The sequence below is a fragment of the Cebidichthys violaceus genome, unplaced genomic scaffold (assembly GCF_023349555.1).
Source record: "Cebidichthys violaceus isolate CVI_PGR_0920_01 unplaced genomic scaffold, fCebVio1.0.p SCAF_1, whole genome shotgun sequence".
NCBI lineage: Eukaryota > Metazoa > Chordata > Actinopteri > Perciformes > Stichaeidae > Cebidichthys > Cebidichthys violaceus.
The window spans coordinates 23,171,813-23,196,125 of record NW_027176262.1 but is presented as its reverse complement, the minus strand read 5'-3'; the positions used below and the strand labels follow the sequence as shown (position 1 = coordinate 23,196,125).

The window sequence follows — 24,313 nt, the reverse complement described above, 5'->3', positions numbered from 1 at the left end:
GAGAACGTATTGTGTTCTAGTGGAGGCGTGGAGTACAGATATTTCATCTTTATTGCCAAAACAAGTAATAGCTGGACAATGCATTGTTCGCCGCACAGACCCAAAAGTTGTCGAGGCAGTGTTAGGTTTCAATGAAGTTGACAGCATCCATTATTTATGACAGCGTCCTCCACATATTCTAACACACACATTAATTAACAGGGTTTGTCAGTAGTTTTTTTTTTTTATGTTACTGGAGGCATCTTGACTGCGCTGCTGGCAGAAAACAAGAAGAGCAAACGCAGAGCTATTCATCATTACATTTAGGTTGGGGAAGGGGATCTAATTGTATAACCCAAGCCATATTTTATCCCGTTTGGGAATAACCATTGGAATAGTACTCACCCCGCAGAGTTTAAAGCTAGATTTCAGATTGGTGTCACCGGAGCTAATCCCATTATAGGGGCAAATAGAAGCCAGGGTGAAAGAACGGATATGTATAGAGAGGGGAAAAAAAAAGGATCAGTGCAGAGATTCAGCCAACCACGCTATGTCGGGGTGAACTCACGGTTTAATGGATTAAACCCAGTCAAGCCGTGATGATTAACCTGACCCCCGTGTTGGAGAGCTGCCCCCCCCCCCCTTACACCTCAAAGCTTGGGAAATATGCGATTGTTCTCGATCCGGACCACGGGGGGGGGGGGTTTTGCATCCAAACTGTCCCGCAATCGTGGCCACCGAACAAGGGCCTCGCACGCCCCGCAGATCCATCTGTGAAAGGCAGATGACGGGGGAGTTCGACTGGTACAACACACCACGACATGACTCACAGATGGGAGCCAGCTCAGGCAGGATTTGTCACCATAAAGGGAACGGTGTCTGTATATGTGTACTGCATGTGCTCGCGTGTATGCACGTCTTGTGAGGGTGTCTGCGAGCACGTAAATACGCGAGTGGTGAGACTGCGGCGTTGACTTTCAGCGGAAAGGGGGTGGGTGGAGGAGAGGCGCTTTGACAAGTGTATGATGCATGCTCCTGTGACGGCAGCAGCCATCGGAGAGCAGTGGGCTGTCAGAGAGCGATAACCCAGACGGGAGGAGTTTGGCCCGACCCCCGTCACTGGACCTAAACCACAGGTCAGACAAGCCCTGGATACATAGCCCTCTTAAATGTACACTGGAGTATCATACTGGCTTTGGGATTTTTTTGTTTTTTTTGTTTGAAGCCCTACAGCTAAAATAAAGCACAGACACCACAGGTTGTACTTTGACAAGTGGAGTGCGGGAGTTAATTGAAAGCGATTCTGTCCCTGCAGGGTTACAGCCTCTCTTCCTTTGAAATCAAATGTACTGTGCTACCTTAGCATTTCCTCACTTTGGATCCCACTAGATTCTCAAAGAAGACACAGAAGCAGCTAGCACTCTTTATCAAGCCGAGGCAGCAAAAAGTGTATTTTCACTTTCAATTTAGCATTTATGAGGTAAAATATGTCAAACTTCGTAAGAATTGGGTCGCAGTGCTAAAAATTGCCATCCTACCATGATCAGTGATGTACCGTATAGTGAGCGAGAATGTGCCTAATATAATCTGTCAGTCTCCTCTGTTCAAACAGACATCTGCACTCCTGTAGGAATAATATATTTGACCCATTCCTTCATTTTGCGCATATCCAAAATCCATTTTGCATTGCTGAGTTATCTATATTTAAAACACGATCAAGGTTAGGTAGTTTAGTGACGATTGCACGTTGATACAATGAGGTAGAAATGCATCAGAATGATAGAAGTTTACCGTCCTGCAAATCAAGCCAGACGAAAACAACAAACATTACTTGAATATTCAAGTTTCATCTGCGCATTGTGTACATAACTGCTCAGGCCAATGTAAAAGAACGCTTCAATGCTTCTGTTCGACTCAAGCAGGGCTCTGCCTTCACACTGAACCAGTATCAGGCTCAGCCCTAAAAACAAGGGAAGCTGAATCTTGGGTAGCCCAACATTGTGATCTGTAAATACGAACGGAACATTTCGTCTGTCGGTTGAATTTAGTTGATTTTCTAAGTACCTATAAGAGCTGTGGAGAACATTTCTTAACATCAAGGAGCTCCTAACCCATTGATACCACATTCGAGACTTGGTGAATTGAAAGATGTACCTTTCACAAGACTGACAGTAATAAATCTTTTGAAAAGCGTAATGATTTACATTTAAAGGACGTTTGGCAGCCAACTCTCACTTGCCAGTTTCCGACACGCATGAAAGCACGGAACGAGTCGATTTCTTCTTTTTTGAGATCAACCCATTCTTTCATTTGCATCAACCCTGCAATGATACTGTGACTGAGGAAAAAAATAAATGAACAATGAATATGATTTTCGAGTGATGGGTTACTAATACCGAGAAAGTAATTTTTTTAATCATCTGTAAATTGGCTCTTCTCACTGTTTCCAAAGAAATGAAACACGATTGCCACCGGAAAAAAAGATTGGGGAAAAAAAACAAAAACAAATGGTTGGCAGTGATGCAGAGTACATGTGATGTACAGTAAATGGATTAAACACACGCAGAAGAGTCAAACGTGGCCCTTTAAATGCTCAATTAGTCGATTGCTGCTGCAGTATGTGCAGGCCAGTAGGAGACGTGTGAACAGGCCTCGGGCTGCCTGACCTGAGCGTGAGAGTTAACGTAATTAAAGGAGACAACAGCTGAGCCTCGGAGCTCGCCATCTACAGCCAACATGAACGTGTGGAGTTCAGCAATGGCTTGAAAATCCTACAGTAACTTACTAGATATCCACAGCATGAAAAAATTCATAAAGGGACATTCAGGGAAAATCTAAAGAAAGCTACAGCGGACGCTCGCTGAATGCCGGACTACTCAAGATAGTAACAAAACAGGATTAATAGGAACAAATGCAATTGTATTATCTTCTGTCGTCGTGCAATAACGCCATTATGAGATTTTCTCATAACTACTGTTTCCTAACAACCAGATATGGCAGCAATAAAAGGTCATCTCATGAGTGTGTCACCAACTACCTTACAGTAGGTGACAGTAAAAGGAGCCATATGACTCGAGGTTCACAATAATCAGACACTTAATCGCTTTGACTATGCTCCGGAGTCACAATAATGTAGGGAGAAAATGAGGGTCAGGGCTCCATTGTTCAGTCAACATGTTTACCAGCTCAAAGCACTGTGTATCCTCACTCAGCTAGTTCCTCATTATATGTGGAAGACAGATCGCGCTGATCTTGCCTGGATAATGGCAAGATGATATGAAAGAGCGGTGAGGAGCAAGGAGGTGAGCACTTCAACGAGCGTAAACCGCTCAATGTAAGCGTGGCGATGTGGGCGACCGTGGCCCATGGGGGTAGAGAGGGTTGTCCGGTCACCGCAAAGGTTGGCGGTTCGATTCCTCGGTTACCGGAGGTGCCGAAGTGTCCCTGAGCAAGACGCTGAACCTCCAACTGCTCCCCGGGCGCTTCTCAGGGGGAGCCCAAAAAAAAAAAAAAAAAATCCTGTGTGAGAGCAAATGCAGAAGCTGTGCATTTAGCCGTGTGTTGGTGCAAATATGACTCTAATAGAGTAACGTGGATTTTCAGTGAGGAATAGTCCTTCGGTTTACCAGGCTTCGGTCTCTGCAAAGACCCAAACCGCAAAACGTACAGCTACTTTACTAATCTTCAGAGGGTGTTTGCTCAAAAGACCCTCGGTGTGGCTGAGGATGAATGACTTTAACGCTACAGGAAACGAATCTCATCGAAGGCTTCTAAAATGCTGTTTTGATTTGTGAGATTCTTGGCAATGTTTGAATTTTCTGCTGAATAGAAACTCAGTGATCAGTCCTTACTGAGACGCGTTCCTGAAAATGAGTTGATAGATGGGATGAACTTTAAGTAAGCCTGGACTCGAGACAGATTGGAGTTACTGAAAAGCTTTTGTCAGATTATTAATATAAGACCAACCCCCTTTCATAACTCACACACAAATAAGTGAGCCGAGGAAAATGTTGACGCAAATTTAAACACTGTATGTAAAACAGCAACACTTTTCATCCTCAAATGAAGGCATGCAGCAGTCTGTACTTATAACATCAAAGAGTCTGAATCCGACATATCTTACTGACATACGTGACTATAAAATAAATATATATTGAGTGCGTAACGGCAAAAAAAAAAAAATCTCAGGCAGAGAATTTGCCATGAAATTAGAAAACTTTTTTACATGAAGCTACCGCATGTATTGAGGAAGAGAGTCAGTAAAGTGATATATGATATGCGAGCGATGCAAAGCTACAAAACCACACCGTTGTCTGGCCTGTAAGTTGACCTGAACGGCGTACAGAGTGGGTTTTGTTGTTTTATCCACTCCACTGCTGCCGCTGCAGTAAGTCCCCATGCCTGATAAATGACTGTGTAGTTTGAATGGACTCAATACTAAATAAATCTTAACCATTCCCTTGAAGTCGGATTGGTTTCACCAAACCATAAACATCTTTTCACATAATGCCCTCCGACCTTCTGGAGAATAGCCAACCTCGAGTAGATTGTGTTGTTTTCGTTTGATGATTTTCATACTCAACCTGAGGGCACACGTCACCGCCCACAACACTGCTGCGCCTACATAGAATGTCCAACTCTCTCAGCACAGCTTCTAAGTGAAATGGAGCTCAGACAGCTGACTTCTCGTGACGGTGGAAAAAGGTGCGAGTCCTAATTAAGCTCAAGAAAATGTAATCCCTAATACAAACCCATAGAGTTGATCAAAAACCTGCATGTGGGGCTCGGTTCAAATTCCCATCAGCCTCCCTTTGAATCTATTTTCTCAGCCAACGTGCCGCCTCTCTGAAGGAAACTAAAAAGGGATGAAAGTTGGCATCTGTCTGCCATGGAATCGAGATTCTCCGCCGCGCTCCGACAGCGCTGTTGAAACGCCCGGGACGCCGAATGAAAACGATCACCGTCTTTGACAAATCTCCGCTGCAGACTGCAGAAGAGCTGCTGCATATATGCAAACAATGGCGGGATCCATAAATGATACACCTTTGTGTGTCTGAGGAGAAGAAGAAGAAGAAGAAGAAGAAGAAAAAAAAGAGCAGTGTGGGTGTAGCATTAACGGAGCGCTCTTCTGACAGGCAGCTCTTTCACTTGTCTTATGAAATGTCTTATGTCTTATGAATCTGTGGCAGAGGTGAATACAGTGGGGTGTTTGCAGAAACATGAAACATTTTACTCCAAGAACCACTCCAGTTTGTTTTAAGGTTGTCATAATGTGTCAGGTCTCTCCTGCTCTCACTTTTTTTTTTTTTCTTCCCCATTTTCCTCCATAGCAAAACAGTCAAACGTTGGAGTTATCTACGTACTTCAGCAGTCGCTACTTAACCGCCGTCTCGGGACGATTTCATTTGGAAAAATGTCACTTAAAATATCCCCTGTCTAACGCCACACACTGTCACAGTCCAATATTGCTCAGTCACACTTCCCATAAGCTTAGCGGCTGCAACCCCAGCGATGACTTTATGTGCTGAACGCAGCTTAAACAAATTAGTCCCTTAACCATTAGTAATAAACGCATTGTTGCTTTTTTTTTTTTTTTTGTATCTTGCAGAAGTGGTGACGTCGTCCACAGTCAAACTGAAAGAACCGGAGCACGTTTCTGACAGAGAAAGACAGTTTCCCGAACAAAAAGAGATCAGCCGGATAACGGCCCAATGGGAAAATGTGTCTGCATATTTCTAAAGAGAGCTGCGAGTTGAAATTCGCTACATGCTTTTAATTAACGACAGGGAGGAAGTGGATGGAAGAGGACGTGGGAAGAGCGACTACAGACAATCAACATAAATATCCTACGACGGGGTCTGAAGGGAACGTGGCAGCAGGCATTGGACTGCCAGCCAAGAGTCTGATTAATGACAGCTCGGGAGTCTGGAGGTGGTTTTATTCGCAGTCGAGCAGCCTATCCCCGCTGCTCGGAGCACCTCGGAAGTAGATTACTCCTCTACAGACTCACTCATTATAAATCAAGCGGGAGACATTATCTCCAGGAATATCTTTGCTACATCTAAAGCAAACCGTCAGAAATATGTCAAACCGTGTGAATGAACGACTTGATTGGTGAGTTTGCACACATTTAGCGGTGGAAGAAGTATTCAGATCATATACATTGCAATACCGCAATGTAATAATACTCTGTTAGTCTGTCCTGTATTCAAAATTAAAATGTAGGTATTATCAGCTAAATGTACTTAAAGGTATAATACCGGAAATGACTTACTAACGAGGAAAAAAAGCCCCTTTCTGAGTTATATCATCGTACATCGTTAATATTTAACGACGTATTTTTCATCGTGTACTTGCTAATTTGTTATGCTGTTGGCTAGTCTTTTCTACAATGATACATCATTATTCTACAAATGAATAATATGTTTTGACCCACGAAGTAAGTAGAAATTGTCAATTTAATGAAGTGGAACAAAAAGTACAATATACAATTCTAAAATGCAGTGGAGTATGAAGTAGCATGAAATCAAAATACTCTTCTAAAGTACAAGTACATTCATGCAAATGTACTTTGTTACATTCCACCGCTGCGTGCATTTCATAAACAACAACATACATAGTTTCATAGCGATGGGCTGAGAACATAAATAATAGTTACACGGAGAGCAGAATGTCATTACATGTGACTGAACATTAATAAATCTTTTATTTATTTATTTTTTTAAAGCTAAATATGAGAGCGAGCACTCTGTCATGCACGTCTAGAGACAAAAAAAGAAATTGGGCAAGATGGAAAAGCTGCTGTGACAGAGTCTTGGATGACGGGGTTCATTTCTTATCTGGTTGGAACTGTTGTAATATGAATCTCATACGAATGCTGACATTATAAAGACTGTTAAATGACCGCTCTCAAAGCCACGCACTCGTACGAGAGGACATTTGTGTCGCGATCATTTGTTTTGCAGCCGTCTACGTTGATGCTGGCGTTTGTGATTCGATTTGAAAGGGCCGGGCTAGAACTTGGCTGCGATGCACTAAAAGGAAAAGACAATGAATGGACAATTTATACATGTATTCATGCCCTTGGTTCACTTGTTCTAACAACACCATTGTTGGCAAAGATTTTTCATTTGTTATCATTTTTTTTCCCCACACTTTTTCCTTTGGCTGTTGTTCGAACAATATTCCCTGTAAAACTCTATTGTATTTAATACTGAAAAATGTGCTTTCATTTTGCAGAATATGTACACAAGCACTGTGTAGAATGGAGTGGACTCATACGGACTGTAGCTTTAGTTGTTTGAGCTATGCACGGTGTGAAATGTATTCAATTATATATCTATCATTCACAAGTGCATCTTACGGGATTGATTGTTACCTGTGGAGCAATAGGATTTTTTTATTTGTTTTTGACAATTACTGTGAAGCACACACCCCCTCTGCACAGCGAGATTGATCATTTAAAAAGCAGAGTGATTTGCTGCACGTAAACAGAGGCGCTTTAAACACCTGCTGAGGATCTTCACTTCTGCTCCAGTTTAATGTCTGCGTTTTACAGGCGCCGCTCCGCATGTCGGATTATTGGTATTTTGAGCGGATAACGATCTTGCGAACGGCGGCGAACAGAGCCGACGCGCTGCCCTCTGGACGTCCACGGGACAGGTGTGCGTTACACGCTTTTGAGGTTTGAGCTAGGCGAGTAACAACATGTCTACGATCGTGAGATTGTGTTTCGTGATACTGTGTTTAATTAATAGTTTATATGCAAAGATTCTTGTGGCAGACAATGGCTCGGATTGCACAAACTGTAGTGTTGGATGTTACAGGGGCCGTAGTGAATGCAAAAGCTGATCCCACTGTTCTGATCGCACACACAAAATCAGACTTGAAGGTGGTTCTTTATACTATGACAGTTTGAGATATGTGTAAAGCTTCTGCAGAGTTTCATCTCACCTCTGCACAGCTCTGTTTTATTCTCCTTTATGCTCACAAACCCAAACTCCTGCTGTCAGCCGTTAAAACCCCCATCATTGCTCTCAAGATAACATCAGTCCTTTGCTGTCTGATCCACTCTGCTTATCTGAGACCTAATTGTCTAAATTCAACATCGGCGAACCTCACTGGCATTGTTCTGAGGTGGCTTCACAATAAAAGGCCTCCCACTGCTTTCTAACGGAGTTATTGTGACGCGCACGCAGGAAACGTCAGGCTGGTACCAACGGCATCTTGATAAATCAACACTGGCTCACTGCAGCAGACAAAGAGAACAGGGGAAAACAGGAAACGACACCATTGACGTTGCCATTTGCGTGACAGAATGACTTCTGGCAAATAATGATAAATGCAGCAGTATTACATACAGACGACTGGTGGATCACTGAAAATTTCAGACGTGGCACATCGCCATGAGTCAATGAATGTAGCAGAGAAACTACATTAACATCTTTCTATTAGGAAACATTAGCATGAACAGTGTGTGTGTGTGTGTGTGTGTGTGTAATGTTCTAGGGATTCGACATTTCACCTTTTAATAAAAATGCAACTTGATGTTGATCTCTGACTGAAAAATCACAAATGGAGCAAGAAATGAAGAACATAAAGTCAAGGGGGGGCGAATATATTTTGATATGCAAGACATGCTGCGCTCACGACTCCCAGCTCTCAGAGGCACTGACAATTCTGGAAAAACTTTCAGTTTATGTTTATTGTGAAGCACACGGAATCCCAGCACTTCGGTTGGTTGTTTCCTTTCCCCAAAGCAAAACAAATGTGTCCGAAACATTTTCCCTCCATCAACACGTTATTCCATGTGTTCGTAAATTACACTTCTTTTTTTGGCTCATTTCCCTTCTTACCTTCATTTTCCCATTATTCATAGAACATTTCACATTTTGTGATTACGTCCGTTTTGTTTGCATTTATGGGGCAGAACCCGTATTTGAACCATTAATTCACATAATTAATTTGCTGCTCAAATTGAAGGAACGTAATAAATGCCAGTATGCTTTGCAGCCGCATTTAATATGCAAACAAAAATGTGCAAAAAAAAGGCTCTGAGATCATGAAGAAATCATGGAACAAAACTGGTTGACAACCAAACACACGTAAAGGGGAGCGCTAACGCCGGTGTGTGTGTGTGTGTGTGTGTGTGTGTGTGTGTGTGTGTGTGTGTGTGTGTGTGTGTGTGTGTGACAGTTGCAGGTCTGCGGTGGTCCTCTTGAACCAGAAATGAGTTGCTAGAAGCAAAGTGACGGCAGTGAAACACTGTCACACTTCAAACAGCTGTAGACCTTCCCTAGTCGTGCTTCCACTCCAGCCTCATTTAAATATTACATCCCAGAGAGCTCCTGCTTTGAACTTTCTCTACTTGTTTTCTCATATCTTGCCGTCACCTGGCACTGGAACGCGTCTTTGTGTTTAGTAACGAACAAATTTTGTTCCAAGTCACGTGTTTCTCATGAACAGCAGGTCTATACAATATTAAATGGGGAAATGCTGCGTGTCTGCCAGTGGTTTGGGCATGGGAAACATCTGGCCAGCTGTGCTGTACATCATTCATTAATTTAAGACTTAATTCTTTTTGAAAGAGAGTGACCCAGTTACTTGACTAAGTTGGACTGTACAGGTGGATGTCGCTGCTACTTGCTGAACATTTTCGCCTGTAGCACCTCCCGCTGCGGGGTCATCAAACCGGGGACCGGTGTTTACTTACACACCGCTCCTTTAACGTGGAACATTTCCTGATGGCGGAGCAGTGGGAACAACGTCTCCCTACCAACACCTTCAGCTATGCTCTGTTTCACAGACTCCAATTCCTGATCCACCTCTTCATCTAGAAGTTGCCCTTCTCTTCTTCCTCGTCTTTTGTTGTTCTCTGTAGCTTCACCCCAGTTTCAACTATGTCCTGAAGAAGCCGCTGTGTAGAGGCCTACTTCCACTGGGTAGATGACAGCGGTCAAGCCTGCCTCCCTTGCACTCAGCTGCCAGCTCTGAATATTTCATCATCTTACGCTTGTGGGCAGCCCGCACTCCCTCCTTCAAGAAAAATGGCGAGCTTGATGAGAAGACCGTTCTGAGCAGCAGCAAACCAGAGCACTATTGATCTCTGACGGCAACTGCAGCTGTGTACCGCGGCCGACACTCGTGTTCCAATCATTGCCTGGAGAAAAGAGTCTTGATCAGCCTCGCAAACTAGTGCCTCTAGTGCTCTCACTCCCCATGCCTGTATGTGATCTCATCAGATGTGGGTTGGTTGTTGTTCATGGTGTTCCAGGCAGGACCTGGTCATGCCATCTGTGGTGCCCCTGGGGATACAGGATGTATCGGAGGCTAGCATCGGTATCCAAGATGGAGCAGCTCTCTTCACTGCTGAACCTGTTTATATATATATATATATATATATATATATATATATATATATATATATATATATATATATATATATATATATATATATATATATATATATATATATATATATATATATAAATAATGCAATGACACGTCTTGGATAAGTGACACAGACGGACACCGCTAGTCTACCTAATGCTGAAGAACTAAATGGGGACAGAACTATAGCTGCAAGACTTTTATGTAGCGCAAGTACGGACATCGTGGCACCAAAAAGCTCTTCACGACCGCGCATGTGGGCTGGATTAAACCCAATAGCAACAGCTCTTAGCGGGGAAATGCTACTTTAAATAGAACCTGTTCTTCATACACAACTGAGCCTGATTCTTCAATAAGAGAAACATATTTACTGTAAATGTTTACATTGATTTCCTTAAAAATACCTATCAAACGAAAGCCCGGCTTAATTAAATGGTAATTATACCAAATTCAGGTCAGGTTTGTGATAATTATGTGTAAGCAACTTGAGGACAACTTGAAAACAAGAGGCTACTAAATACATGGACTGTATAAATATGTACTGTAATTATGTAATTATGTACTGTAGCTCTACGGCAATAGTAGATTTTAAACAGGTGATGTTTAAATATGTTTAAGTTTGACTTTGTTCAATGATAGAGAATCAGCAAAACAGCCTTTGTTGAGTCGACGAATTGTAAAGTTAGTTATAAGATGCAAGTAAAACCCAGCCAATGCAATTCATATCAAACAATACATTTAAATTAAACTTAAGAACTGCAAGATCATCATCAAAGTGTCCTATATTTATTAGACTAAGAGTCTGTACGCAATTGCAGATTCACGCCAATGACTGCAACACCTTAAATAAAATAAAAAATAAAAGTCTGAACTTACTGTATAACAACTTTAACCTTCATTTCAGTCTGTTGTCCTTATTAAAAGGTGTGCCTGTCAATATAGCATAGCCTTTTCTACTGTAGTATGCAACCACTAGTCAAAAAGATCATTCTCATTTGTAATATTAGTATTTACAGCGTTCATAGTTGTTTTTACTGCAACATTGAAGTTTTAGACATTTGTTCATTAAAAGGACAGGTTTGTGTCAACAGATAGCTGGTGTCTGATTCATTGACTGTGGGCGTTCTACCTTTGATTGTATGAGCCTTCTACCAGCATCAAGTCTTCACAAAACAAGGTAAGGAATTCATGCCATGATCCCTCTCTCAAGCTGAAAGATTTTGTTTGACGGCGACGGGAGACGTTGCCCCACTTTCTGCTCCCCCCCCCCCCCGGGAGCGGTCCTCACTCTTCCCTCCTCGCGTGGTTGCAAACAGAGAGCGAGACGCGGTGAAACAACTGCACTAAATACAGCCCTGCAGTTACCATAGAAACCGGCGCTGGTGCATCCCCGACTAGTCCTACTGTATTTTCATTTTGCACTTGACCCAGAAAAACACTGGGAGGTTGATGTTTAGTTTCTTCCCAGTCAAACTTTTCAGTATAGGTGATATAACAGGCAGGAACAAAGAGCTGCACCGTGAATGAGCAATAAGCAAAAAAAAAAAAAAACCTGATGCTTTTCTAAAAGGAGAGAGAGAGGGGAAAAAAAAAAAAAACGTGCACGCGAGTGATGAAGCCAAAGGCGCTTCGGGCAGAGTGAATTTACTGTGACAACAAAATCGAGTAGCGCTGTGAGGCTGGCCATAGCTAAACTGGTCTGGACAGCACATGATCGCCTTTGAAATATATCAAGTCCTACTTGTGCCGACACCTTTTCCAAAGATAAAGGACGATGCGACACAGATTTTATTTTTTTTTCTTCCCCCCCTTCCTTTTAGGAGTAGTGTAGCGATGCTGTTATTAAAGTTATATAATGCAAGGTGCTGCACTGCATCAAATAGCATTGTTTCAGAGACAGCACTGCCCATCCCTCTTTAAAACTCCAGACGTAGATTACATTAAAATCAATGCAATCCGACTGCTTGATGAATTATGTCATCTTTAGGAAGAACAACCTTGTGCGTCAGGAGCTACAAGTCAATTACCAGAAAGCTCAGTTTTTAATTATATGATTTTCATTATACCGTTGTATTGGCCCCCCATGATGTCCAGGCATTTCACCATGTTCATTTTAAACTGCACTCTCAGTTCCACTGGGACATCATTACAGTGTCCAAATAGGTCAGGAGCAGTGCATTATACTGCAGCCAGGCTTTAATCCGCTGAACATCATAAAGCCACTATATCATTACCACACTTTTTAACAACACTCGGTTGTTCTCACGTGTGTTTATAAGGCGATGATGCTCATAACGTACATGATTTCACACAGTCTTTTACACTGAATAACAATCAATCACGCCAACAAGTCACAACTGATCGCTGAAGTCCTCGCGCTTCACAGGCATCACCGCCGCTAACTTTCCAATTTCGTGGCTCGCAGGTCGACTGTATTCTGCGCTCGCAGGAAAAATGATATCAGGGCTGTTAGTACAAAAATAACTTTCGCAGTCATCAGATGTAATAAAAAAAAAACATTCCATGAGGCTATCAGAGGAGACAAATAAGGGAGGGCTGAACACAATTACCGTGATGAAGCAACACAGGTTACAAAGTCAGTAGGACTCCATTTTATATACATACTGTGCTGCATTAAAATATGGAGGCAGGAGGCAGTCTTTTTCTGCAATGTCACGTTGCAAACACAAAATACTAATCGAATGTAAATTGAATTCACCCGCAAGATCAACATACGAGGTCGTTTGTCGTCGACGTCTGAAATGCCCCCTTTTTAGGCAGAGCACCCAACTGAGGTTCAGGGTAGAAGTAGAACACCTGTCCACGCTTCTGTTACTAATAACAGCCCGATATGATGAGAGCGCTCGGGAGGGAAGACAGAAAACAAGAAGAAGGGAACAACTTCAATTAAATAAGTAAAATAATAAACAATAAACACCTTAGACTAAATAAATGAGTTGTTAATTGTGAAAATATGTATATCTAGAAATACTGAGTCCAGTAATCCATATCTCAAAAATCCTTATTGTGAGTCATTACACTACGAAGAATGTTACAAATATTAATTCTGATACCAAGAGGGGTTTTGGTGCAGTTACTTTGCACCTCAATATACTTTTTTGAACTGTTGTTTTTGTCTTGAGTACAACAGTTACATAGTAAAGTGAAGTATTACGCAGCAAAAGGGAAACTTTTTTTGTTGTACAAGGTCGATTTTTCGGAGCTTTCGCAGCGCAAATAAAGGCATCAACCAATCATTGTGTGCGGAATGGGTTTAGTTACGTTTCTATTTATGGATATGGAATTATAGGATATTGAGTTCAGATGACAACAGCAGTTCTTCCATCAATCTTCCCAGTTGATAGATGTCTCCTACCCTGATATGTAAGTCTGCGTGAAAGAGTCTTTTTGGGCCCCATGGCATTACGTTGACGGACCCGGAAAAATACCGTTTAGCCACGATGCAAAATGTGCTTCAAAGCTCTCTGCCGTTATATGACTTTAATAACAGCATTGCAACACTACTCCGAAAAGGAAGAAATGCCAGAAAGTATTTAAGCCTGCATTGATTGACCAATTGATTGATCAACAAATTCTTTCATCTCTATAGCTCCATGGTGATTTTCTATGTCCCCCCTTTAGGAAGGCCAGAACACAAAGGAGAACTATACAAAAGCTCCCTTCTAGCTGATACAGATCCAGCGTCAGTGGTTTCTCTCTGCACTGTGCCACCCGGCCACCATTCTCGCCTCATTCAATAGCTGCTAAGGGAAAGAAAAATATTTTAAAAAAAGGCTTCTCATTCAACCACACGTTCACAGACAGCTGGGATTTGAACCTCTGGTGGTCTAACCTTTAGCTTCCCATCATCCTATTATCCTGCAGCTGGAAAAAAAAAAAAAAAAAGGCAAATTACTGTTATCATATAGCAGCATTCACTAATAAAACTTTCCAAATGGTCCACTCCTCTATTAATGGAACAGTCAGTCAGGCATTCAGCAGCATTAACAGACAGGCCAAAACACCACTAATGATTGAACATTTGTAAATTGGACTCATTTTAACATTCTATTTCTTGCATTGAGCTGCGGTGCTTCATAATGACCGTCTGCTACTGCGTAGGTTGCACACTCCTGTTTTTGTCTTTAACGGTAATGTGAATGGCGTTGGCATACGTCGACTGTGAGCCTATGCCGCTGGATGGGGCTGAGCCAGTCCGCCGCAGTAAGAGCCTGGCGGCATCATGTTACAACGCTGAAAGATCTTCTGCTCTGCGAGTGACTGCGAGCAGCGCGGCCCGAGACAACTGAGGACTGCGTAAGTGGTTTTCGTGAGCACTGTCAAATGAAAAAGCACAAGAGTCACGGGGACGTTACCACTCAAAAGGTGTTTCACCGCATGGGGGAAACTAATTGTATGCTACAAATGTATTTTTGCACTATGAGTGAATCGTCACAGGGCATTTACTGTATGTAACATTTTCCCACCTGCCACACAAATGCCAGAGAAAAATGTGCGCAAAACGCAGGATGAATACAAAATTAAACATGATTACATGTTAATATAATGTCTCCTCTCATTTAAAGTCTTGATTCAGTGGAAATTCTCCGCAGATCAAAGAAAAAGAGCCGACGAGAAGAAGATTAAATTATGTCAGATATGACCCTTGTAATGGAAGGCCTTGAGAGATGATTAATGGTAATTGTATGACTCGATCAGATAGTTCGAAAAGAAATTCAAATGAGACTTGGTGTGTAGGCTTAAATGGACAATGGTGAACAATGCTGGCTTTTTATATTCAATAGAGATACACTGTTGAGTCACTCTGAAATGACTTTGCAGAAATCCAATAGAAAGTGAAGTGAGTGAGAGCTTTACATGATAAACAATCTTCATAATCTGGAATCAATAACAATCTGTGACACGATCACCGTTTGATGTTATATCAAACAATGGTTTTAGAGTATAAGAATACATATTAGAAACATTTTAATGGGGGGGGGGGGGGGGAAGGACAAAATAATATAAGAAGACAGTTTTTATCCTTGATTTTATCACCTCATCTTGAGTTTGGAGATTTAACAATGTGGGCAACGTCAAAAGTGAAAAAGAAGTTATTAGTTGCATTATGGGAAATGTAGAATCAGTTTGTTTGTAGAACTTGACCCATAGGGGGGACTTTATCTTTGCCTCTGATGCATTGATTTGAACCATTATTTTATTTCTCCTCTCCCTCCAACTTAGTGGAAGTGCAATACAAAATTGCTGGAACTGCCCTTTAACATCTCTATAAATCTCTAGTAATAGTAAAATACCTGAACTGACAACACACATGCCATGGACTCCACAGAACACATGAATCTGTGACTTGGATTAAAGCGGTTCATTGTTGGCCCCTGATGCGCGGCATATGGACTCGCAGCAGACATCATTAGCACGGGCGATTAACTGGCCAGGTTAACGGCTATCCTCCTCTAGGGATAAAGACGCCTGTACGGCAAGTCCTGCTATCTCCAAAATCAGAGCAGCAGCGGCGGCGGGGGGTGTCGGTGACACATCATACGTATTAGGTGGCTTTTGTTTGTGGTTGCACGACTGAGCGTGAGAAACAATGAGGACACGAGCCAAAGTCACCGGGGGGAAAATGTGTCACAACATAGCAACTGAGGGAAGTTGCGATGAGTCCTCCTGGATTGAAACACGCCCATCTCACGTTCACTGAGAGCATGTTAGGGGGGGAAAGTCCTAGAGCTGTCGGGGTGGTGGTAATAGGATGGCAGCCACAGCCCATTAAAGCAACTTAAAGAAAATCTATTTTGAATCTCAAGTTCAAAGACATGTCAGTCAGTGGTTGACTGCGAGCTGGCTCTGGGGATTTCTCACTTGGATTTCTCACTTGGCATTCCACATTCATCTTTATGAGTCTTTGAGGCACCCGACACGCACACCAGGTGACAGATGTTAGTTTCCTCTAGCGACCACGCAGTGTTTGTTAGATTATCTTCAGACTAATGAGGTGTTACGAGCTATATTTTTTTGACTTTTCTCTTCCGAACCCGCAGGACTGCCAAAAAAAAAAGAAGAAAATTTCCAATTTGCACAGTCAGTTCCTAAAAGTCTGTAGGCCACCAGAGTCTGCAGAGTGCACTGCGTTTACAGGTGAGAGGTCACAGTGCTGCTAGAGTCCCCTTCCATTCTCTGAAGGTTTGGCAGATTAACTCCGGATGCTGTTGTTCTTGTAAAATTCCCAGAGGGTCCATTGCTACCTTTAAGTGCCACGATAGATTTTGAGAAAAGGTGAACTTCTACTAGGAAGGGAACTTCTTTCGCTTCCTTGAACTCCCCAAAAAAACCCTTTCAGAGGCGGGCCATGTCACACCGCTGTTGATGGTAAAGTGGTCCGGTTTTAAGCCCGGTGCCTCTGAGCAGTAGCATGACCACGGCCCCCCACGCGCTAGTGCCGTTCACCCGCCGCTACGCTGAAAGTGTGCAGACGGCAGGACAGTGATGAGTCCCTCAGTATCCAAATCCAACCGGTTCTCAGAAACAGCAGGGGGATGAATACATTACAGCCTGACGATTCATTAGCTGCATGTCAGCCACTAAGTGTGCCCTGACAAGGCCTTGCCTTTTAACCAGTTCACTAGATGAAAAAAAAGACCTTTAGTTAGCCTCGAGTCATCCACTCCATCATTTAATAACCTACCGTAATGGCTTTTTGTACGTTAACAAGGGATTTTCACTGAAACTTCATATGCAAACCTTTGCCCTCTGTAAAGTGTTTCCTTCTGAGATAGAAGTTTTCATTTTCTACTTTGATTATGAGTGAATATGGGTTTATGAAGAGCCACTGTCTTATAATCGCTGATCCAAAAAAAGTAATTGCCAACTATTGTCAGTGAAGTGCACTGGTTTCTGTTTCCACTGCTAGGATTGCTGTCCAGGCGAAACACAATGTCAGAACCAACATGATCTGTGTTTGTCGACGTTGTAACCTTAAGCTCCATTTAGTAGCTGAGGAGCTTTCATTCACAATCATCTGTGTCGGGCTCCACCAGCTATTTCTAAATTCATTAAAAGTATACAGTCAATTAGTTAGTTAAGACTTAAGTAATGAGTAAAAAGGTTGCTCCATCCAATCAAACGCAATAAACGCAGTAAACAGGAAATAACAGTGGCATCACAAGCTGTAAAATAACTTTAAAAAATAACAAACAATATATTAAACTGGCCTTGTAAATGATTTTGTGTTATTTATATGTGACTACAAGTAGAAATATGTGTAAGTTGTATTCCTGCAGTTTCAATGGACTGGGAAATATCTCATTTGGTAATTTAGTCCAACCTTATTGATGCAATGTTTTGAAATTTGATGTATACTGTGTTATGTAAAAAATGTTCCTTATTTAACAGCGGTGTTGACTAGGTGATTTATTTTAGTCTTCATCTAAACCTCATTTTAACAAGCCATTCCTTTTCTCAGCTAGATAGGCAGCAAAGTGACACCCGTCAGCTTCTGGGTGCAAATATGAAGTGAGGACTTCTCATTAATGTTGTTTAATTAAAATGAAAAATGGAGAGAGAGAGAGAGATATTGTCTGTCAACTGCTGTTTCCAAGCTCTACTTTACTGTATGTCTGAGATACTCCTGCTAGCATTAAACAAAGTGCTCTTTGTCATCTCAATGAAGAGATTTGCTCGCTCAGCAGTGATTATAACACAACCGCTCCCATAATGTAAAGAGAGAGTTCAGCGAGGGATTCAGTGAACCCTGCCCTTAATTTCTCTTTTCTGTTTTTTTGGCTGAGCCCTATTCAGAAAACAAGATAGGAAGATGAAATGTAAAAGTGTTAATGTTACAGCAATATCTTTCTCTATCATGCACAGAGTATTTCACTGCAAACACTGAAAGCCTGAATGTACCCATGGCCATTTTGTGCAGCAGAAAGATATGACCCTGGCGAACGGAAAGAAAGGCAAGAATTCTGTTTTTAACACTTAATTCTGAAGTCACTGCTGGTACGTGAACTTCGCGCTCTCTGCATACTAATTTGCACAGACGTCGTCCTTGAGAATCGTGCGATTAATAATGGATACGCTGTGACTATATGCCAATAGCCGGGGCGAGCTGGAGAGCACCGAGCTGCAACGCTGGGTTTGAAGATGTGCCTCGCTCTCGTTTCCACGTCTCGAAATGTGCCGCGCTTAAATCAAGAGAGACAATTAAGAGTTAAACTCTGCAGGGTAGAAATTGATCCTCCTATGTGGTTTTGCAGGGATGCAAGGAATCAGGGAAATCTGATCATGTAGTGAGAGGCTGGTCTCTAGCTACACACCTGCATCACAACTGCCTGCAGAATTTCACCAAGCTGCTTTCTGCCTAAAGACAATGACATGACACGAGACGCTCGGGAAGACACAGGCAAACATGTCCTCTTTAAATTAACGACGGTCTCTCGATTGTTTGGGGTATTAAACGGGCAAATTCTCTGCAGAAACACAGCCGATTAACACCACAGTAGACTTTGAGAGTGTAAAAGCTCAGCGCAGAAGATTGTTCGTCATTGTCATTCCTTTATAATAAAAACTCATGAAATGAAAGTGCTGTCAAATTAGAACCTGAAATGAGAAATTCAGTCCAAAACCCTCGTTTTCTCTGTGGCTTTATCTCTAGTGCATGTTTCCAAACCGACATTACAAGGCTCTGCTCCCAATTTGGATACATGCAGTAAGAAGTCCAGCTGACGGCGACATTTGCGTCATTCCTTCTTTAGATGCGTCTTCATTGACGGCTGACATTTTGTTTCAGCCTGTGATCCGAGAGAAGCCGAGCCTGCAGACCAATGCTAGTTAACATGCACACATTGTATATACTGTGTGCTCCACATGTTGAACAAACACATTAGCCAGCTGTAGACTCATTTGCCAGAGGCCATTTCTACATCTCTTAACAGAGATAGAAAAAAACAAAAGCAAATAGGTTAAACATCCATAATTAAGCACAAATGAAACATCTTCTTAAAATCTAGCGGAGAAGATACTGTATCTGGGCCAAAGAAAACTCTAGAGTACTCTTGTTAACCAACGTTTTGCTGCTGATGGAGACGCACTGCACATTAAAATGTTAGTTGCTTAATTAACTTAAGTGTGTTAAATGAATGCGAGCGGTCCAGCGCCTTCTTTGAGTTCAGTCCTTTGTAAAATGACCAAGAGATCCTTTTCTCTGCTACACCGTCTGCTTTTGTGAGGCGTCTGCCCACGAGATCCCCTCTTTATATAATCTTCAAATCTCATCCGGTTCTGTCATTAAAAGTAGGATTGAGAGTAGGGTTTTTTTTGTGCCGCTTGAACTACTTTCAAAATGGATGGACAGATGGAGCTTCATTGTACTTCTAAAAAAAGATCTCAGGGGGAAATGGTGGATGAAGAAATCTCCGCCTGAATTACAAAAGGGTACATTTATTGGCACTTAGCTGGATACTATATGCGGTGCACTGTAGTGATATGCACCATTTGCCCTAATGGTTGTAAAGTCTTGATTCTCTACCTCCTGGAAATAGAAATATTTACTATTCGCGTCTTGTTTAATAGGAACTTGTAGTCGCAATTAGTGTTGCGATCGCGCTAGAAATTCAAAATGTGACATGTTATTGCAGCTGTCTCGATGGACTGACAGAGCATCTCCTGCAGCACCTTCCAGTCCTGGTAACCATGGGAAACTACTATGCAGAGGACAAAGGCAGACCTGAAGGATGGGGACCTGCCAATGATTTCCCCCTTGTGTGCCGCCACAAGACTCACAGGCCATGTTGATTTACTGACAAAAACACGGTACCCTTCTGTGTGAGTCAATGCTGGTGTGAAGCACTGCTCAAACAGGATATTTCGCTTTTTACTGGTGCTCATCTCTCAAAGGTAATGGCTTGGAAAATCTGAATGTCTTTAAAAGGCAACAGGGACTACAAGGCCATTATACATTTATTATCCCACTGACATTGCCATCACGGCTTCGACAGGCTGACACAGAGGGTAACAAGATTACTTTCTAAAAAGTGGTACAATCCAAAGGAAAAGGCATGCTGTCATTAAGACTTCATTTAGTGATGGTTTAGGTGTGCAACCTGCACATGGCAGACTGATTCAACCATCGGTCCAAATCATAATCATTTCAAGCACTTCCAGGATGCGGAATTGCGAGTCTTTGCATTAGATGGGGGTGACAGCTCAGCACTTTGAGCGCTGTGACATTTCCGGCGGTACCTCCACGTCTTCGTGATTTCAGGTTCAAGAAATACCTTTGTCCGACACGCGATCAGTTTCCTGCAAACCACCTATTTAAAAAAAAAGGTGCCGAAAATACAGCCGCGTACAACGAGAACATGTGGTCAATAGTTGGTGTCCGAGATTTACCTCGCTAAGCCGGCTTATACTTTAGCTCATAGCACTTCTTAAGCTTCTTAACGAGTAAGCTCAAACTGAGCTAATTATTCATGGACAGCCTCCGTCTCAGGGAACACAGCCAGGGATGAGTACCTACACTGTACATTATTTCCAGGATTACACTAGAGGAAACTGTAATACTTCACAATAACTCACATTATTATAATAACAACGTCCCGGGCTTTGACAATGATATTTCACAAGAAAACACAGTATTCAGAGTTAAATTGTGAAATTAACGCAATACAGCCAGGACTACTAAAAACTATTGTGAATTCACCAAAGAAGGGAGTTTCCCTTCATCCATCCAGTTCTCATCTCGACTTGTTTAGTTAAGTTTTGTTTTTTGTCAAATAAATGACTGGGGTTTTGGATATGCTAGTGCATGTTATTTAATCGTATAGCTTTGGTTGTGTTGTCATTTGCATGGCTCTGTAGCCGGTTCCAGCAGTTAGCGTACAGAGATACGTTAGCAGTGACTCGCGGTAGGTTTTAACGGATGCTGTCCGTTTACAGTAATTTACTGTAAAAAAAAAAGAAGAGACACAGTCACGCGGTCTTTGGACCTCACCGTGACTTCAGCAGTGGTTTGGCTGCTGTTTTTGCCAAGTACTACAATTTTCAGTACGCTCAAAGTGCAACATTCACTCTGGAACGTATCCAAAGGTATTGTTAACACTAATATTGTACTTGAGGGCTTGACTTGTATTTGGTGGTATGAACAAGAAACAGATGACTTGTGTTTGCCAACCGGTGACGACCCCCCTTCTCAGTGCTGGGAGCTGTTTTGAGGGAGCTGTTTTTGAAAGTCTCCATGTTCAGCAATCAGTACTTTTGAACGTTCTAACTGATTTATTGTTGTTTGAAATTGAGTTCCTCTCCTGTGTTTCTGTTTGTGCTTTCAGATCTCTGGCTTGTTGTATGGTTTCCTGATCACAATCAGTTGTATCAGCTGTGTTAAGTTACTGCTGATGAAAACATGTCCTGCTGCTGCTTTGTATTAAAAGCTTTCTAGTGATAAAACAAAAAAAACAAAAAAAAACAGGAGGCTGATATTGTGAAGAAGGCACAGGAAATGTGACACAGTCACAGCATTTTCTGGAAGAGGAAAGAAAACAGCACGGGAGACTTGGAAGGCATTCCGTGCAATTTGTTCGCCCTCTGCCGAGTCCCACTGTCAAATCTGAAATGTCTTCATACTTTAGTAATCAAACGCATAATACCTTCCAGCTTCTCTGCTCCATTAACAGTCCACAACCCAAAGATTGTCAGCTACCATCACAGATGACTAAAGAAACCTGCGCATTTTCACGTTAAGGACCACAAAATGAATTAAACCCTGACTAAAAGTGATGAATCAGTTCAAATAGCCGGGATTAATTTAGTGACTAATCTACAAGTTGTTGCAGCTCTAGTGATTCTAAATGTGTGCACACTGCAGGCTTCAGGTTGTCTCATCTTTATGTGTTGGTAATGTTTTAAAAAAGAAAATGACAGAAACATTAATGCAGTCAATGTGTCATGGTTTTGTTTTCATTTGAACCTACCGTTCAAATGCTGACGGACAGTTTTATACTGTAATTCTACAGCGGCATACCGCCAAATCACATTAATATACCGGCATAATTACTGTCAGGTCACAGTATGCACCCGTTTACATTAATTTAGTGTATAAACGATACAGTAACTTTACCAGTAGCCGGTAATTTACTGTAAATGAACATTCAACCAATTTACAGGGAAATCATGATTTTAGTACCGTAACATATGTAAACTGTAATTACCTATTTCAAAAACAATGCAGTATCACTGGTGTTTTCTATGCATATTACTCTATTTAGGTAGTCTCACGTCACGCTTTTGTCATCCACAATCTTCTGGCTGGCTTGGTAAGCTTAGGCTCACAGCTATGGTATCTCGATATTTTAAATTAAAACTGTGAGTGAGCTGGAGCTGTAATTTCTCTCATGTTTTCTAATTCTAGGCAAGCTTTTGTCCCCAAAGATTTAAAAGCTGACTCGTGTTGCTCATCTTAATATGGCTCTCCCATGTGCCTTTGTCAATTTAATGTAGCTACTTCAAAGTCAGAAGTCTCTTTCATGGTGCTTTTCTTGCTCACCGTCATCAGAGATGGGAGCGTGTTTTATCTCAGATTAGAGGAAGCAACTGGAGTTTGTCAAGATTTAAAACTATTGTCTTTTTTTACTACAATTAAATTAGTAGTCCACAAGTAAATATTGTTTGTGTATATTAGTAGTCCACTATACAGAGCACTGTACACTATATCTGTGAATATATTCCATGCAAAGCATCATATCGCTCTCATTTTCCCTCATATTATTATATTAGCATTTCATGTTTATGCGCAAGAATACAAATATAAATTGTGTGTATCTGCTTAATTTACAGCACCATTTGACATCCCAAAACAACAGCCGTATTTTAATTCCAAGCCATTAGCAGAGATACTTTATTACATTTACATTCTACGTCCTGCCTAATCTTTTGTCTTCTCTTTTCTTGGCACGTCTACATTGATTTTCCCATCTATATAAATTGCTCGCCGAGGCACTTCATCACCACACTGACAACTTTATAACTTCATTCTGGTTATCAGCATATTACCCAAAAACTAATTTATGACAGTCAATTGGATCACCTGTGAGGATCACTGTTGCGCAAAGTAAACATAATTGTCTATGTAAGACTCTACAGTAATCTGATCCAACATGATTAACAGGGAGTTCCTCACAATGACAAACTCCCAGTCAAACATATTGAAAATAATTACATATTTGAATAGTAGTAGTGGAACAGGTTTTTCTATGTCAAGCATAATTAGCTTTATTATACTTGGCATGGTGGGGAAACGGTGAAAACTGTGCATTAGCTGCTTTTCATGACTGAATTAAGTAACAATAATGTAACCCGTTTTTTTACGAGTAGCTGAAATCCTACATTATGATGCAATCAGCCAAATTAAATGTAAATGGTATGCAAAACACTCCAGATAATAATCACCTGTAGCACGTCTTATACATAATGTGGAAAGGTCTCATCAAAACAACTGAAGGTAATGATGTATCAACTGAATCAAAATTCACAATATTGAAAGACAATATAACAAAAGAAAATGGGTTATATTGTGTTTCAAACAATATAAATACTGCAATATCGTTCACATCTGATATATAAGTCCAGCATGTATTTAGCATCCATTTTACTGCTCGACACAAGATGAAAATACATTTTTTCATGACTTCAAAAAGGCCGTCTACTCCGTCTGATGTATTTCTCCTCGTTCTCAGCCACACCAGCAGAGTCGGGCCGGTTGGACGGTCCACCGCTTTGGTGCACTTTGAATTATCGGCCACTATTTGCAGGATTGCTGTGACATTTCGTACAGACGCTGGTGACTTTGGTGACCCTCGGACTTTTCATCTAGCAGCACCAGCAGCAGCAGCAGCAGCAGGTCAACGTTTTTACTTATCCAGTGAAGAAACTC

At 41.6% G+C, this 24,313-nt stretch overlaps 1 protein-coding gene across 2 annotated transcripts in view; it reads right to left on the bottom strand.

The window, feature by feature from the left end:
* Positions 1–24,313, bottom strand: part of lrfn1 (leucine rich repeat and fibronectin type III domain containing 1) — a 93,298-nt gene that overhangs the window by 54,984 nt on the left and 14,001 nt on the right. The gene's annotated exons all lie outside the window — the stretch shown is intronic.